Source organism: Schistocerca americana, chromosome 5, assembly GCF_021461395.2.
Source record: "Schistocerca americana isolate TAMUIC-IGC-003095 chromosome 5, iqSchAmer2.1, whole genome shotgun sequence".
Classification (NCBI taxonomy): Eukaryota; Metazoa; Arthropoda; class Insecta; order Orthoptera; family Acrididae; genus Schistocerca; species Schistocerca americana.
In genome coordinates, this window is record NC_060123.1 from 495,108,093 (window position 1) to 495,127,882 (window position 19,790).

The 19,790-nt window shown below is 37.7% G+C and overlaps 1 protein-coding gene and 1 pseudogene across 1 annotated transcript in view; one reads left to right on the forward strand and one right to left on the reverse strand.

Annotated features, from left to right (window-relative positions):
• LOC124616471 (glycine-rich protein 23-like) overlaps positions 1 to 19,790 on the forward strand; it is a 67,685-nt gene that overhangs the window by 32,997 nt on the left and 14,898 nt on the right. The gene's annotated exons all lie outside the window — the stretch shown is intronic.
• On the reverse strand, positions 12,932 to 13,049 carry LOC124616930 (annotated as a pseudogene).

The window sequence follows — 19,790 nt, forward strand, 5'->3', positions numbered from 1 at the left end:
TAAAACACTAAATAGGACAGGATGATATGGCCTGTGTAACACATCCGATAATGGCAGGTATAGGACGCATAGTTATGTTCAAATTAGGCAGTGCAGTGAAATCTTGTGCTTTGGAACAAGACCTATCCTTATACGCAATCAAAATGTCTTGGCCCCCTTTTTCTCCTGTAACTGATTCTACATTTACATCCTCATACATCTCCGCAAGTTACCATGCAGTGCATGGCCGAGGGCACTACGAAACACTACTAGTCACTTTCCTCCCTGTTACATTCGAAAACAGAGAGAAGCAATTCGACTGTCTATAAGCTTACGAGCTCTAATTTCTAGCATCATATATTCGTGGTCCTTACACAAAATGTAAGTTGGTAGCCGTATCATCGTTCTGCAATCGATCTCAAACGTCTGAACTCAAAATTTCCGAAAAACTGCCTCGCAAAAACAGCGTCACCTTCCCTCCAGGGATTCCCATTTGAGTATACAAAGCAGCTCTACAATAATCGAACAGTACTCATGAATGGTTTGCACTATTGTTCAGCAAATCGGCTCCATTATAAATGAGCTACACTTTACCAAATCCTGCCATTAAAAGTAAGTCAAGCATTCGCCTTTACTAACACCAACATGACGAGCTCATTCCATTTCATACCGCTCTGAAAAGTTACCCCTAGATAATTGTTCGAGGCGTCTGTGTCAAGAAGCACGCTACTAAGGTTGTCTTCGGTCGTTCCAATATCGTTTCCCCCACTTCTAAGGATTACTTATGTTTATCTACAGTTAGAACAAGCTTCCATGCGTCACAACCACTGGAAAACAGTTTAGGACGTCTTGTAGAGTCCCACACTCGCTCAAAAGATTCACCTTCCTGTAGACCAATGCGTCATCAGCTACCAGCCATACATTGCTGCTGACGCTGACGTCAGATCATTTTTGAACGTAGAGAATAAAAGCGGTCCTCTCACACTACACTGAGGCACACCTGACGATACTCTTGTCTCTGATGAACACTCGCCGTCGAGAACAACGTACTGGATCCTATTACTCAAAATGACTACGAGCCAATGATATAATCTGGGAACCTGAACCGTATGCTCGGACCTTCGTCAAAAGCCTACAATGGGGCCACGTGTCAAACGCTTTCAGGAAGTCTAGGAAAATGGAATTTACCTGTTACCCTCCGTGCATTGTTTGTAGAATGCGAGGAAATGGCAAGCTGAGATTCTCACGAGCGATGCTATCTAAGTCCGTGCTGATTTATGAACAGGACCTTTTCTTTCACAAGGAAATTTACTGTGTTCGTACTCGGAATGTGTTCATTAATTCTGCAGCAGACCAATGTTAAGAGTATTAGTCTGCAATTTTGCGGGTCCGTTCTTTTACGTCTCTTATATATATAGTATACATAGGAGTAATCTGCGCTTTTTTCCAGTCGCTAGGGACCTTGTACTGGGCGGGATAATCGCGATATACCGAGCGAGGTGGCGCAGTGGTTAGCACACTGGACTCGCATTCGGGAGGACGACGGTTCAATCCCGTCTCCGGCCATCCTGATTTAGGTTTTCCGTGATTTCGCTAAATCGTTTCAGGCAAATGCCGGGGTGGTTCCTTTGAAAGGGCACGGCCGATTTCCTTCCCAATCCTTCCCTAACCCGAGCTTGCGCTCCGTCTCTAATGACCTCGTTGTCGACGGGACGTTAAACACTAACCACCACCATAATCGCGATAGGTGTAAACAAGCAGCGGGTCAATGCCACGAAGTACTCTCTGTAGATCCGAACAGGGACTCCATCTGGACTTGACGATTTATTTGTTTTCAACCCTTTTAGTTGCTTCTCTACGCCACTGATCCCTCTTTCTTGGTCCTCAATGCCGAAGTCTGAAAGACAGTAAAACGACAGTGCGGTTGTACGGTCCTCCTGTGTGAGTGATTTTTAAAAAACGAAATTTACTCTCAGTTTCGTCATTATTTGGCACATCTGAAGACTGAAAGTGGAATAAATTAGGCAGATATGGTATATATCGCCTTGTCGTTTAAAGTCTGCCCAGATCATTTACAAAATATGTACAGTGTAAATCACTATGAGGTAAAGTACCAAGAAAATCATTCCGCGTTATTAAGTTTTTTTTTTGTTTTCACAAAGATATTTTAATGAAATAACCGGAATAATATTTTTATTTAGGTCTATTGTTTGCAGTAAGATTCACACAAAAGTTGCAAATTTTTTAAAGTTTCCCTTCCTTCTATCAGTAAAAATGAATATTTTAGTCTGAGAAACGCAGGCCAAACTAAATTCCATATAAGTATCTGCAAAAGAGATAAGTGCAAATGCAAGAAATGGAAAGAATTTATTAGTTTTGTTAATAATAAGCACTGTACAGATACAGTATCCAGTGACTAAATTATTTTCAGTCATTCCTTTTATTTTGTAAAGCACAAAACAATTCTAACTGATTAAATGTTCGAATAATGTTCTATTAGGTACTTTCAAGTACGGTAGCATTCGTTGCAGATCCTTTATCTTTTCAACTGAGAAGTTCATGTTACAATGTTTTGACGAGGAGCAAACTTCTTTATTATGTCATGAAAATCTTGTAGGTGCTTGAGGCTTCCAGTTCTTTAAACACTGTTCTCATCTTGACGAGATCACGTTGGGAAATATTCTTTTTTTCGTTGTGATAACACTGAACAACAAATCTGAAATGGAAGTGTGTAAATAGCATGATTTTGAATTAGCTATGTTTATTTCGGTATAAGATGATACAAAATCATCATCTCCATAAATATTTAACTCTAGCATTTTTAAAAAAGTAATATAAATTTTTGTATGAATAACTCACTGACTAAATTTGCATTCATGTTTCAAGATTCAGCATAACACATTTTAAGTGAATAATTACTTGAATTGTGTTATGTGTTATGCATTGATGAATTTTAGTGCCATTCTGGAAATACAAAAGTAAAATATTAAGGAAAAGTGAAGATAATATTACATGAATGAAAACAGTTTGTATGTCCACTTTGTACCAGAACTACGTAAAGCCCAAAAGAAATTATATAAATTAACTGCTCACAGATGTATATAAGGGATTAAAAATGTTAAATATCCATATGTACAGTATATACAATTACATATTTTTTTCAGAGATAAATTCAGAAGACGACCGTTTTCGCTTGGATTGACGTTTATACACATACTCGGGAACATCCCTTATGACAGTAAAGCAGCAATCTGCTAAAATAATAGATCCCCACTTTGCGGCATACCTCTTCTCAAATGTTTCCATATCTTGATCAAATCAGTCTTCACGTTCGTGACTTACTGTACCACAATCTTTGGGGAAGAAGTCAAAAGGACTATGTAAAAAATGCATTTTCAATGATATGTTGCAACCAAGTTTTTCATCTACAATCTTCTTGTAATTTATTGCTCGTTTGTTCACTAATAAATGTAAACAGACTGTCTTAAAACATTCCCCTGCATGCTTCTCATCGCCTTGTATGATTGCATCAAAAGTATGGTCTCCAGAAAGCTCTCAAATCTGTGGGCCTACAAAGATGCGTTCCTTTGCTTTGGCATCACTTAAGTAAGGGAATTTTTTCCTTAAATACTTAAATGCATCACCATCTTTATTCAATCCCTTAACAAAGTTTTTAATCAGACCCAACTTCATGTGCAAGGGTGGGAGCTGAATCTTTTTAGGGTGTATTAGACGTTCACTCTTAATGTTCTTTATACCTGGTTGAAGGGATTTTCTGGTGGGCCATTCATGTTTACTGTAATGAGATGCACGATCTCGGCCATCCCATTCACAGACAAAACAGCAATATTTAGTATACCCTAACGGCATACCTAATAGGAGTGCTATCATTTTCAAGTCACCACAATCTGTCATTGAGAGTCATTATAGATTATGACTTCCAGCAAAATTTTAATGTTTAGGTATGACTCTTTCATATGCACAGTATGGCCAAATGGAATAGAAGGAAGTTCATTACCAATATGCAAAAGCATTGCTCTTAAACTCAACTTTGACGAATCTATAAAGTGTGTCCACTCATCAGGGTTATAATTAATTCTGAGAGTCTTCATTACACCATTTATGTCTACACATGCCACAAGACTATCTTGCATGTTAAAAAAAGGTGTGAATTGTTGCTCCCTTCTGAGGCAGAATGAATCATTTAAATTGCTTTACAGACAATTGCACTACTGCAGTCTTGATGCTTGAATCTCAGCCTTAGCTTTAGAGAGCTCCAAATCTCTAATGAGATCACTTGACTCATTTTCGGATTTTTTTTTTGGATCATCAGTTGATGAAATATTCGGAATAAACTGTGGATCTTGTAATGTACATGGTTCAGGACATACAGAATCCCCATCTGAAGTAATCTCGTATTCTGTAGGTTGTTCAGGTATTGGCAATCCTTTCCCATGTAGAACTGAATACATAGGAGATGGAATATTACGATAGATCACTGTCCGCTTCTTCTTCTTAGGTATTCCCATTCAAAAGTAGCAGTCACCGACATGGTTAGTTGGGTCACGCCAGATCATGGGCACTGCAAAAGGCATTGTACGTCCTTTCCCATGCATCCAATTTCTGAGGTTGCTGGCAAGTTTTTCAGATCACATGTGAAGCCCAGGGCTCATCCTGATCACGTATTTTGCACCCAAAACAACAACTGTAAGCTTCTTTAATCAGTGGAGTTATTTGCTGTTTTTGTGAAGCAAATGTCACTTCTCCAACATATAGCAAAATGTGTCAGCACTGATAACACAAACTCGTGGCGTTTTGGTTCACATCGATAGCAGTCAACTTGAACAACTGGTGGTTAATCAGGAAACAAATGTGCAAAAATTATTACATGCGTTAATAAAGTCAGTGAAGTTGAAGAGGAAGGAGACAAAAAAATCACTAAAATTGGTATCAAAATGTTTATATCTAAAATATTGCACACAAGTAAGAACAGGGACAATAATATAATCCTTGATTGCTAGTTATTATGACTTTGACAAACCATTAAAATATTTGATTTTAAACTTAACATAAAAATCCGTATATAATTATCTCACCGTAATAAAATAGTGTAAAATGAAAGCCGGCCGGGGTGACCGAGCGGTTCTAGGCCCTAATGTCTGGAACCGCGCGGCCGCTACGGCCGCAGGTTCGAATCCTGCCTCGGGCATGGATGTGTGTGATGTCCTCAGGTTTGTTAGGTTTAAGTAGTTTTAAGTTCTAGGCGACTGATGACCTCAGCAATTACGTCCCATAGGCCTCAGAGCCAATTCAACCATTTTTTTAAAATGAAAACTAGAGCTAATTTTGAATTGTCTTTGTGATATTCGCGATCAACACATTACTGTTGATAAGAATTGGCTGTTTCCATTCGATTTACATTTTCATTGTTGCACATTGTATGGTATGTATCGGTTGCTTTCGTTTTGAATGAAGAAGTCCTCAGGATGGGCATAGTAACCACAAATGAATTGCTAGGTGTCGCATTCTCCTTTAGCTTTGCAAGGTCCTTTGGTACTTGACACTCTGACATCCTTCCAGCCTGTTATGTTTTTGAATCTGGGAAAAATCTGTGTCAAACGCTGCCGACAATTACAAAGCTTTGTGGCACTTAGCCCTCACCAGTGGGCCGGTAGATAACATACCGCTCATGCTGTCTCTCGGGACATGTATGCACTATCAGAAATTATCGTATCACTTAGACCCCTGTTCATATTGCTGGCAACTTAGTTAGGTATTTTGGGTCTGACCCAAAAAAAATTGTTTAGGTGCTTAGTCCATTACTGATTTTCGCTCCACATATTACGAACACTGGCGACTGCGAGACATAATGCTACGTGCTACATCTGCGGGCACAAGACGCAGTAAGGAAAATACAAACACTAATAAGCCAAAACAACGAAACCACCTGCTAAATAGCTAGTATTTCGAACTACATACATCACGATTTTGTGTATTATGTATCAGTCAGTTTGTTGGTAGGTTAGTGGACGTATGTGGCATTAAATGTCTACGTACATGTCACGTAATTCTCATAAATAGAGGACCGTTGATTTTCGTACCTTTTGATGGCACCTGATAGCCACCGAGATGGGTTCCACAGGATTTGCATCAGGCGATTCGGATCGCCGAGACATCAACTTGAGTTTAATGCTCCTCAGACCATTGTAGCACGGTTCTAGCTCCAGACACGATCAATTATACTTCTGAGAGGTGACATTCCCGTCGGGAACCACATCAAGCATTAACGGATGCAGGTGGTTCACAACGTGGTTCACAGCGTGTCTTCCATTTGTACCACAGGTCCCATGCAAGCACAGGAGAATGTCTCCCACAGCATAACTCTGCTCCCACCAGACTGCTTTCGTGTCACGCTTCACGTTTCAGGCTGTCGTTCATCTCGTTGACGGCGTTTGTCGGGACGAACAACAACCTAGTGCACCAAAACTGTGATTCACCGGAAGTGCCGACACGTTTACAATGATCAGCGGTCGAAAGCCGTTTGCCCCATGCCCACTGCAATTCTAATTGACAATGTCGTTGGGCCAACATTTGAAACGTAGAGATGGTCTGCTGAGGAGCTCTATGTTCAACAATGTACATGCTCCAGCATTCCGCTCTTTTGGCAGAGATGTCACAGATCACCATTTATTCTACTTTACAGAGCTGACAAGCCTCTGAACCTCACGTTCTGTGAAAAGTCATTGACGTCCAGTCACTTAGGGCCTAGTGATAGTTTCAGTATCCTCCTATCTCTTTCTGTCGATGTTTACGACAGTACCACACGAACATTCAATCACCTTCACTGTTTTCGAGATACTCTTTCACAGCATACTTTTAATAATATTCTGCCCCTTGTCAAAGTCGCTTATCTAATAGGATTTCCCCATTTGCAGTCGATATATTCGCTAGGGTTATCCACTCTCTATGTGTGCTCAGCTTACGTACTGTTATTACCGTGTGACGTGCATCCAATATCACGTTGGATAGTATTCACAATGCTTTGGCTCATCATTGTAAGCAGAGCAGTGCCAATGGGGAATCATTCTGGTGACTGTACGAGGCAGAAAGGGGAAAATACATTGACATAAACCGAAATGACAAAGCGGGAATTGTTGTATCCCGGCATCCGAGAATGAGCATAGCTACACGTCTATTCAAGTAATACTATCGTCAAAATCTATGGAAAGTGCTTGAAGTACAATGAAACCACGAATAGGCGACGATCTGTTGGACGTCGATGCCCATCACAGATCTTAGGAGTCGGATGCTTGTCAACTCTGGAAAATGGGACAGGCAACGATCTATAGCAGATTTTACAGTGTCGTGGTCTGTCACCTCCGCCACGGCCACTGTTTAGGCACAGAGATGGCTTCGCAGTCTCCCATAAAGGGAAGAGGAGTGTACAACGGGTGCCTGATGACCCAGCACACACGCCACACAGCATTGCCCTGCGGGTTGCCGTCCCGTCAGACTCCCTGCGACATCGGCTGTAGCAACGAGGACGCCATGATCACCAGACACAGCCGGCACTATTCTCCATCCGCGAATCCACGTAACGGCTACCACTTAATGGTATCCATACACCTGCACCTATCTGGCAGTTTCACGCCGAGTCAGATTCCAAATAAACGATTCTCCAATACAGCGCTTCCCGACCAGGATAACAGCAGTGCACCCACCGATTGTGACCGCGACCGATTCCGACTTCGTAATAGACAGTGCGCTTTCACTCGTACCTTCGTAGAAGTGCGTTCAGTGAGTTATATTACTCTAATAGATCAGGAAGTTCGCTGGCGCTCTTTCCATTGAGAATCTGTTTCCTGTTGATCATGTTTTCTTGTTACTTTCTTATAGCAAATAATTTCTGTTGCTCAGTTCTACCGGGGCAGCTCCTTTATTTATGAGTACACTAGTATACTTTTTATTTGTGTTGGTTCTAATGCAGCAAGATTGTCTGTGCAAACCGTTCAGCGCACATTTGTGAATATGCTGTAGAAGACCCATATATTTTCTTGATTGACCCAACAGCACTGTCAACTAGGATCGCAGTGAATATGCGATCATCGAGAGCTTGACCATATATCAATGGAAATGTGCCATATGATATAATGAATCACATTTTTTGTTGCACCAAATCAATGTTCGCGTCTGAATATGCTCTCATTCTGGCCAACGACTACTGAAAAGATACGACGTGGCATGTACGAGAGCCGATGGGGACAGTATCACGTTCTCAGGAGGTGCTGTCACCACTATTTGAAGTATTTGAAAAATTTTGTCATTACCGTTTCTAGCGGCCGATAGAATTCATTATTTACAACCGCTTTTAGTCTACAAGCCATCCTCAGCTTCTTAAAAGTATTTACAGTATCATATTAGGTGAATATAAAATCACCGACTTAACGTAAGAAAGCCATGAATTTGTCACTATTGTTGTATCGTATGTGTCTGACTTTGTGGTGTAAATCCGTTCCTAACGCCAACATCATCTGATGATACAACATGGATAATTGCACTGCCTAGCACAGTTTACATTTTGACGATTTAATTTATATGAGTATAGCGATGTAACAAAAGACAGACTCATCCTTTAATTGGTTGAAGTCAGTGATTCTATATTCGCTTAATATGATGCTGTAAATGCATTTAGGAAGCTGATGGTGGTCTTCTAGCAGGATAGCGGTTTGTGTTACAAGACAAGAATCATGCTGCAGTTGTTCTAGGAGTATAATAGTGAAGTCACTTCAGTGTGTTGGCCACGACTTCACGCGATCTGAATCTGATGGAATACCTCTGGTACGCTATCGGGAGACAGTTCCACGTCCGCAAACGACTGGCCTGCTATATGCGTTGATTGGGTGATCTTTGCGAAGACCTTTGGTGTCATATATTTCCGGAAACCTACCAGCGACTTTTCGAATGTTTTTGTCACGCAAAAACGCTCAGATACTGCTTTCCAAAAATGAACCAACATGAGCCTAATCCAGTGATCGTAATGTTTTGGCTCATTGAGGTACATGCGCACAAAATGAGACGTTAGCAGTGATACTATACACTCCTTTATTAAAGCTGAGAATTAGGCGCGAATGATCAGTAGTTTGTTACAATTTCTTGAAAATAAGGCGGTATGTACAATTGTGTAATGAAGTAGTAATCAAATCCGCCTTAACCAGTGTAACTCTCTTACGTTTCCACACAAAATCACAGAATTGTCGTTCTGCCCACCTAGATATCAGATAACATACCAGATTGTTATAATTAATGATCAGACCCTCACAGACGTAAAGTTCAGGTACCCACTGAGGTCCAGTGTGGGCTGAAATTATTGTACTGCAGCCAACGAAACTTGTAGATGCGATTACGTAGATGTTCTAAAGCGTTAATCAGGAACCTATACCATTGAAAAAGATACAGTTTAGATTGTGGCCCCCAGGGGCAAATCTGGCGCTGTGCCCTGTACGTATGACGGTATGACATCCATGGTGTCATTTGACAAAACATAATGTGATTGAACAGTGTGGCTGTCGAGAAGAGAGACCGTGCACTGTTATTGAAATTGCACTAGAGTCCAAAATTAAAGCAACAAATCGCTGTTTTCCCGTCGTGTGTCTAATTCACGATATAATCATACAAACAGTCAAGAGATGTCGTTACGATCGTGTACCGCAATGATGGTGGCATTTCGGTCAACGGAAAATCGTACCAACAATGACGTCAGGGCACATATCAAGTGGGGTAGTGTTTGCAGGGTATTCTTACACACACTATCGCTGTGTACACAGTCACAGACGGTGCAGTATGGCTCAGAGAAGACGCCTACAGGCTCTCCCTCTAGAGGTCCATAGGAAGATTGGAATCAGGAGAGTCGCAAACTGACGTTGCCCATTTGATTAATGTGAACCATTCTGTTTTTTTTCTCTGATGAAGCGACAGGTTTTAGAGACCGAAACTGTATCCTGGAGACCAGGACAGGGCCGACAACGTGTGACATAAGAAAGAGCGGACCATTATTTGTCTGTAAGAGCACGACCGTACCGCCTTATTACTGCGCTGCAACTGGCATCTGACCTCACAGCATCCCTGGGCATGTTGTATCTAGGCAGACGGTGTACAGAAGGCTTCAGCGCAGTGGCCTTTATTGTTGGAGACTTGCTATTGGTTTACCTCTGGCATGTCTTCACAGAAGGGAATGTCCAGAGTGGAGTCGTCAACATGCCACCTGGAAGGGCGAACGTTGGGTCAATGTTCTTTTCACAGATAAGAGCCGATTTGGTCTGGTAGTGATTTTCGAAGGTTTCGCATCGCCAAGGGAACGTGAAACTCGATTTAGGGACCCTAACGTTGTGGAAATAGACCTATATCGAGGAGGATCCTTAGTGGTGTGGTCTGGATTATGTTGACCACTCGAACACCTCACCATGTAACTGTGCGAGTCAGTCAGCGAGATTTAATTGCTGTCAGGTCAGGTGAAGAGATCTTGGGATCTCATGCGCGGTTGTTGCGAGGTGTTGTGGGCCCAGACTTCGTACTGATGGACGATAATGATCGACCGCATAGAGCATTGGTGGTTGATGTTTCCTTGGAAATGGAAGATGCTGCAAGCATGGCGTGGCCCGCTCGTTCTCCCAATTTTAACACACCAGAGCATGACTGGGATGCATTAGGAAGACGAATTGCATCACGTCAGCAACCACCGACAACACTTCAAGACTTGCGAGCAGCTCTGCAGGAATAATCGGCATTATTGCCTCAACGTGAGATTCATGACATCACTCACAGCATTTCCCGCCTTTTTCAGGCCGGTAATGGTGTCAGAGGTGGTCATATACCATAGTGAGCACATTAACCTATTGTCAGAATGTGTGAGCAACTTCGTTAAATTGAAAAAATCGCAGAACATTTTTTTCTACCGTTATGCATGTTGTAGTTGATTATGTTCTGTATTCTTTTCGTTGTTTCTACTTTATTATCACCTGTCGATATTGTTTTGTGCCAAAATAAACGGAGTCTTCCAAAGTTTTCGTTTCTTGCTTTGATTTCGGACGCTTGTGTATTTTAACGGCAGCGATTACAGTGGTGCGCTGAGAGAATTTCGCCTGCTGAAAGGTATAAGCAGAGCTCTGATGTCGTTAAATGGTTTACAGAAGATTATAATGTAATTCAAAACACGTGTGAGATTTTTGTGGCGTCTGGCTGATGAAGGCATCCTATACCGTTGGGAGTCATTGACTAGGTAGCTGTTGCGTAAATGACCACGCAACACGTGCCTGTTGTAGTGCTACTGCTCGTGCAGTGTCACCAACAATTTTGCATGGAAAGTTTTGTCTGTTTTAAACTCGTACCCATATAAGATTCGGACTGTGCAGCAACCGAACTTTATGATCTGCAGTAGAGTTCTAAAAATTTCTATTCGATATATAGCACATGTCGGAGTTGATGGCATGTGGCAGGGCAATATCCTATGGAGTAACGAGGGAAATTTTGCACTATAAAGTGTAGCGAATGCACGGGAATGTGAAATTTGGAGCACAGTTACACCGCCTATTGCACACGAAGAGCCACTGCATTTTCCATATGAGTCTCTGTGATGTGGATTCACAAGAACCCTCGTTCTCAGGCTGTTATTCTTTAAAGACAATATATCCAAAAAGCCTGTCGGATGTACCGTGACGTCTGTGCGTATCGAGATCTCTTTGTACAGCATGTGATTCCTGCTCTGGATGCGTACTACTGTGAGAAAACCACTGTTTTCATGCAGGATGGGGCAACACGTCACGTCGCTCGCCCATTCACAGATGCGCTTAATGCAACCTCCCACAAATGTGTTACCTCCTCAGATTCTTCATATGCGTGACCCGTAAGATCACCTTATCGGAACAAATGCGACTTTTGGCTCTTGGAATATCTAAAAGAACGATTTGCTTCCCTGTTATGCCCACGATCCGTCCCTAATATATTACACATGGAAGCATTTCTGTACGTGTTTCTTGCATTCACAACTGAAGATTTGAACCTGGTGGCCAGAACTGAAACTAATTTTTTTTCCTGCGTAAATCGATTCCACAATAACGCGTTAGTATCTCTACCAAGTTTGGCTACCATACGATAATTACAGCCCACACTGGTCACCTGTGAGTAGTGGCACCTAAAATACAGCTACCCCTTATAAAGCTGTGAAGTAGGTGGTGTTACGGCAATGACGTAGGATACTCACTAAATTTGGTTGCATCGTGTAAGGTACTGCAGATTGTGAACAGTGCTCTTACGTTTCGGAAGCAAAGAGACACTGAAGCGGTACAGTCTTCATAGGAACTAGTGGCCGCAAACTACTAGTATCTTTCACCCTGTAGTGAGCAGCCAATTACAGGCACTAGATTTCCGTGCATATTGGACTGTTGGTGATCTGTATACCGATGTTGGAAAGGACACGTCGCGGACCCATCATGGTCGGGCAATATATATATATATATATATATATATGTCAACCCGAAGTAATACGCCAGAACTTTCCACAAAAAACGTATACATTAAGATGCAGGCAAGTCGCCACAGATCGGGTAACCAGTGACATGGCTCTGCTGTAAATTTTTACTTCCCCTTAGCGCGCTGGTTTTTATAGTCTTAGTGTAGACATGCAGGTACCACAGTTTTAGAAGACAAGCCCTAGACAAGAGCGCTAGTATGACAAAAAAAAAGACAAAGCAATATAGCACTCCGTCTGCAGGCCACGAGTGGCCTACCGGGACCATCCGACAGCCGTGTCATCCTCAGTGGAGGATGCGGATAGGAGGGGCGAGGAGTCAGGACACCGCTCTCACGCTCTTTATAATGGTATTCCTGACCGGAGCCGCTACTATTGGGCCGAGAAGCTCCTTAATTGGCATCACGATGCTAAGTGCACCCCGAAAAATGGCAACAGCGCATGGCGGCCTAGATGGTCACCCATCCAAGTGCCGACCACGCCCGACAGCGCTTAACTTCGGTGATCTCATGGGAACCGGTGTATCCACTGCGGCAAGGCCGTTGCCTCGAGCAGTACAAACGGATTAAGAACTAACCACGAGAGGTATCTCTCATACTCTTGTCATCTGTCTACGAAATGAATCCTTTGCCTCGGCCCGTTAGTGTAAACAAGATCTGTTGTGACACAGTCCAGTATTATTCCGTCCAATTAGTGACATAAAATAACAACCAGGGCCGAACAGAAGTGTATCGCAATATGCACTTGGTTCACACAGCTGAGGGCAACAAAGCTCGCTCAGTCCCAATGCTGGAGTTGTTACTGCTACCTTGCTACTGTACTGTACAATCTCAAAGATTGATCAGAAAGTGCTGGAGCAATCATCCTATTTAATCGAAAGCTTCCCATTTTTGATGATTTCTGCTAATTGAGACCAGGAGCGTGTTCCTACGGTGGAGCGAGCAACCGAGCAAACAAGGAAGGAAGGAAGGAAGGATGGTGGAGGGGATATGAAAGTTACTTAGCCTTTCTACAAACTGATGGTAATTTTGCTTTTTCCAAATATGCTCTAGTAGTATTGGGCAGATTGAGCGCACTAACTAAGAGATCAAACCCACCCCCACTCGTAAAAATAAATCTCAAAATCAAATCAATAAAATAATATTAGAAAATTTTAACCTGAGATCACGTTGGGATTAAGAAACTAAGCACACCAGGAGATAATGTAATGAGCAAACCCAAACTTCGTACAAAAATAAATATAAAAAATATAATAATAAAGATTTACTCACATTATGAGCTCCAGATCGTGAACTTCTGTATCATTACTTTTAGTTCTTTTCATTGCTTTATATTTTAGCTTAATATTACCATGTACAAAAAATTTAAAGGCTTAGGTACTTGTTATTTTATTGAACCTGTTTAGCAAAATGATTTTAAATTTATTGCCAAGCTCCATACTAATTTTCTGCCAATATGTAGTTTTTAAATTTCACAGCCTGTAATGAAACACATTTCATTACTTCTAGCTCACTAATTTTACTAAACAAATTAGAACTGTTAGCATTATTAAGCTTTTTCAGTGGAGTAGCCAATTATATAGAATAAAAATTATTATACTAAAAATTAGCACTCATAATTCTATACTGAGATTCATAAGTTAAATTTTTCTTCCCATACATGACTATGTAGGCAATTGTACCTATTGGAATTTTATTATTAAAAGTTACAACTAATTCCATTGTCATTTTCTGTGAGACTAAGACATTCATCCTAGACATGTTTTTGATGTAGACTGAATAATTTTCTATACAAAGCGCTTGACATTGACATTATCATTCAAATGAGTCAGTCCTTTAAATTCAGGGAAAGCATCATATGTTTTCAGATAATTATTTGTTTGATCTAAATTCCACAATTCTTGAGGAAAAATTTCGTTTTGTCCATCCTTTATATCGATATTCTGTAACTTAACACGACTGAATAAAGAAGAACCTATTTTCTGATTATTTTTTCGACTAGTTTAAAAGAGAACAAAAATTAAATAAGGCACATCAAATTCTGAAGAATAATAATAATCGGTAATATCTAGTTCAAATTTCATTTTCCTTCTAATGTGGCTATTTCAACTGATTGTGACTCAAAGCAAGAAACTGGAGTTTTTGAACTTTTTAGTCTTTCTTCTTATAGATCTAGAGATTATTCTGTTTCATATATTACAACAGGAACACGAAGTTTCATACATTCTATTACAATTTTGCCTTCTTTTATTTAAGTTTCACATCATTTTTATCAGCCTGTCTAAGAATAACATCTTCAGTACTTGAACTCAAAGTAAAATTTTATGCTAAATCACTTTCCCACATTACTTCTCTGTAATCTCTGAAAAACCCACAAACAAATCTAGTTGAAAAAGTGCTTATTTTTCTTACTTTTTATCTAACCGTTATTAAGGATAAGACCTTCTATGGTTAACTCACAAGCTATGGTCAAAGTCAATCTCATAAGGAAAGATGAACAAAGGAATGGATGATCCATTTTAGCTAAATATTGTTTCCATTCTTTACAGTGATGACCTTGAATACTTTTGTCACATAGTATTCAGTTAATTTTTATTGGATTTTACATCATATGAAGGGAAATCTGTACAATCACCTTGAATAACACTTAAGTTCATGATTAGGATGAAGCCAATCAACAATATAAAATATTAAAGTCTGTGTTTTTGTTGAGGAGTTTTGATTATTTTTAGTCTTTTCATTCACTGAGAATGAATAAAACTGATAATTCTATGTCTTTGTTAGGGAGCTTTAGATTAGTTTTAGTCTCTCATTACTGAAAATTACTAAAGCAGATAACTCCCGATTTTGTTTATGATTTAATAACAATTAAATATTATTAAGGCATTTCTTATGTTTCTGTTGCACGAGCAACATCAAACTCAATCAAATTAACATTTCATCAGTTACAGTAATTTCTAAACATTGACAGGTTCAGAAATTGGAATACATGCAGAACAACGTGGTTCATGAATTATTGGTCCACCAATTCTGCATAAGGTTTAAATGAAGAAGTAATATTACTTTCCCTATGAAAATGATCAGTATGCTTTACTTAAGTCCATGAGGTAGATTAAAATGTGTGTTACTTAATGTGAATGGAGTAATTTTAAGAACTTCATGAGTAATACTTTTAATTTTCATTACATATTTGATTTATATTGCGTTGTCATAACCAAAGTCCAAAAAGTTGGAAAAAAAGCCTACCACTGCCACATTACTAAAGCTGTCTCATATAGGTACACTCAATATTTTCTTAAGAACAGATGACTTGTCATATAACTGAAATAATCTCCTCATTTACTATTAAAAATGTTATTAAATAAATGGAACCTTCTTGGGAACCAAAAATAAGAATTACAGAAAAGAAATCAATAAATAAACATGGTAAGCCTTTACCAAATTCTATTCAATATGCAGTCATAGTACCAAATGGTTGTGTAAAACAAGATTAATGATCGATAATTATATTATAGCTTCAGGATGGTTAAACTGGAAATAATTAATCAGTAGTACATTTATTCTAAAAGCTTGGGTCAATTGAAACATCAAGAAGTTTTAAAAATGGGTAATATTTCACTATAAGTACACATAAAGGAACACATGGTCATCATTTAGCTCAAACATGTTCAAAAATTCCAAAACAATTAGCCAGAGATAATTTTTTTAATTTTTTCATACAAGATTATAGTAATTTAGACTATGCTTCTCATGAGTTTGTTAGTGGTGACTTAAAATTTGATAACTTTAGGGAAATGGGTAATAAATGTTGGAATGACCAATTACGACTTTTTATAATATACATGACTAGAAAACCGAATGAAAGTAAGTTTAGAAATAAAATATAGAATTTCATAACGCTAAAAAATGTTTAGTTAATGTTTGTAAATGTCTAATAAATGTTTGCAGAACACAACCCAGAAGTTGTTAAAAAAAGCTAGATGAAATACAAGGGTAGAAGAACATTTAGAAGATGAGTTAAAAATGGAACAAACAGCCAACAAGAGAACACAAAAAAATTAAAAAGGAGATGAACCGCCCATCGATGCTAGTGAACAAGTTAAAAAAGGGAACTGAAGGACTGTGTGATATTGTGTTAAAAGCAATTGAAGGGAATAGAAAAGTTGAAAAACAAATGGTTCCTCACAAACAATAGTAATTAGAAGAATATAAAAATATTCCACCAATTAAGGAATATGATAGTTATAAAAAGGACTATATATTAAGTAAATAAGAATTACAAGATTTATTAACAAAATATTTTACTAGAAAGTAAATTTATGAAATTCAAAAGTTGTTAAGGCTCTGCTCTAGAAGTACAGAAGTCTTTGGATTAAAATTAAAAATGTAATATTTTTTTACTTTATATAAATATGTAATCATGATCACATCTATGGTATGAAGTGTAAAAAATTTACTGAAATACATAATCCTCAAAGAATCATCGCTAAAAATGGAATGTTTGAAACTCTTTGTACAGTATGTAAAAGAAAAGTAAATACATAAAAATATTTCTTAGGCAAAGCGGAGAGTGAAACTCTCAACCTTAACTTTCATGAAGAAATTATTATTAAATTCCATAACCCAATGAGAAAAAATTATAAAGGAACAAATATTGTTTCACTTCGTGTAGTAGATTAATGGCAAGCTGATTTAATTGAAATGGAGTCCGGAAAATTAAAACTAATTTCAAAAATAACTATAGGATATACAAATTTATTGACGGTTATAGAAGTTTTTTCAAAATTTCCTTGGGCTTCTGAAGTGAAAAGTTAAAATTGGTAAAAATAGCTGATTCTTTCGAAAAAAAACAATAAAAAACATTTGACCAAAAAATTTACAAACAGATCACAGTAAGGAATTCTAAAATAGAGATTTTAAGGAATTAAATCATTTGCTGTTGAAAGATTTAACAGCACACTTAACAAAAAGTTTTGGAAGATCTTGAAAGTAGTTATAAATGCGTTTATTTAGCTTGAAAAAAGGTGATGAATACCACAATAGAAAACATTCAACAATAAAAATCAATCCAACAGTTGTTAAAGAAAAAATTATAAACCAACTCTAATTGTTGATAAAGATAAAAATAAATTATAAAAAGGAGATAATATCAGAATCAGTAAACTTGAAAGACTTTTTGAAAAAGGATATACGACCAATTGGTGAAGACAAATTTTCGAAATTAAAGAAGTTATTCATTCTAAGCCAATCACATACAAACTGAAAGACATCAAAGGACATTTCTATAGACAATAATTACAGATAACAAAGGATCCAGATGGATATGTTTTTGAAAAAGGTTTGAGGAAGGAAGGAGATAGAGTTTATGTTAAATTTTAAGGATTCGATAATTCACAGAATATTTGGGTAAATAAAAGTAATGTGATTTGATGAAAGTTAGACCAATTCGTGAATAAGATATTTGTTTGGATGTAAGTGTTTCTGCTGTATACACTTCAATTGTATATAATTTTTAGTATTTTATAGAAGTTAGATCTACATCTAGCAGGAAAAAATATTTTTATCAATAAAATTTCTTCTATATAAATCGACCAAACATCACAAATTAAAAAAATGCACTTTTGTTCTTTCTAGCAGTATGTTATCCAAATCAAGAGACCACTACATTCATAAATTAATTAACTGAACAAAGTGTGGACTATTTGCATAGTCTTAATCAAGATGAAACTTGTATTGCTTATGAATTATTTAAATAATAGACTGCCAACAGTTAAAATTATATTAAATCACCCTGATGAAAATTTATTACATCATTGTATACTATATCAATTATTCTTGTGTACAGTCATTGAAAATATTAAAATCATTGTGTCAACACAAATCCTTAAATTTTCTTTCAATCTTTGGTATAAATTTATGAGTTAGTATTGCATTGAAGTTACAACGTATCTTCACAGTTGAAATGTCTAACCATAATGTCATATAATTGTTTTTACAGATTTCTTCAATGTGTTCTATTGACATAATACATATATTCACATTCATCATCAAATAATTTTAAAACTACAAACATACGACTAGAATTACTACCTTGAGTTGGTGTAACTACATGTGGTTGCATTTCTCTAATTTATTTCGTATTTGGCATTCATTCGTATTCTTAAGTGTTGAATGTCTTCACTTCTTTACTTCAGAACACCAATTGCCATTTGTTTATCACTTTGTAAATCTTCAAATGGTTCTTCTAAATTGTCAGTTGTTTATTGTAGTTTACATTCACCATACTCTATAATTGAAGGTAAAACTTCTTCTGTCACCCAACTTTGAATATCTTCTGATAATCTCATTTTTTTATTTCATAATTAACGAAGATAAACCAGATTCAATGATAAATACTATGTTTGGTAAATAAATATTGTGACTGAAGAGGTGAGAAAGTCGTTCACCCGTAGTATTATGATTTTTTCCTCTTGTATGATCACGAATTGCTTCTTGATGTATCTTGTATTCTAAAATATCTGCAACTTCTTTAGCTGTAATCTGAGGATTATTCCCTTGATCGGTTAACACAATAACTCATTATTATAATCAATCATGTTGTTATTCTGAGTAACTTCAAATACATTTATCGTAGATCATTCAGCTTCAGATGTGCTTGGAAGTGCTGCTATTTATTGCAAATTATTTTTGCTAGTTTTTTATTTTTCCAGTAAAGATTATGGTTTTTTTCCCAGTGGACGATTTTCTGACGGCTGACTTTCTTTACAATCACAAAAGTTGCATTTTTGTGAGGTAGATATATAGATGGGGCTTAAAACTGGTGAAGAAGATTCATTATATCGCCAATCAATTCTTATTGTGAATAATTATCCAAAGTATTGAAATAATTTCGATGATAAATAACACTTAAAGTTCCTTTCATTCAATGATATAATGTTACTGAATTTGGTATGTAATTAATTCTTAAAAGTTCTTCATAACTAAGATGTCTATTTCTGACAATATCAGTTTTAGTGCATTTTTTAATTGTGTCTGAAAAACGTAATATACAGAATGACAGTTCTGTAACCTTACAATAACAGCAGTTTATCTTAAAATTTTGTCTCTTAATTTAAGAAAAACATGAGGAGATAGTGTATTTATTTCTTTGTTCCTTTAGTTTATTATTCAAACTGCATCACAAATTACTTCTCTTAAACTTTCTATGCTTCCATCTTTCACTTTATTTAAATTTTCCAAGGCAGTTATTTTTTCTTAATTTTTGTATTCACAACATTTTCTAGCTGTTG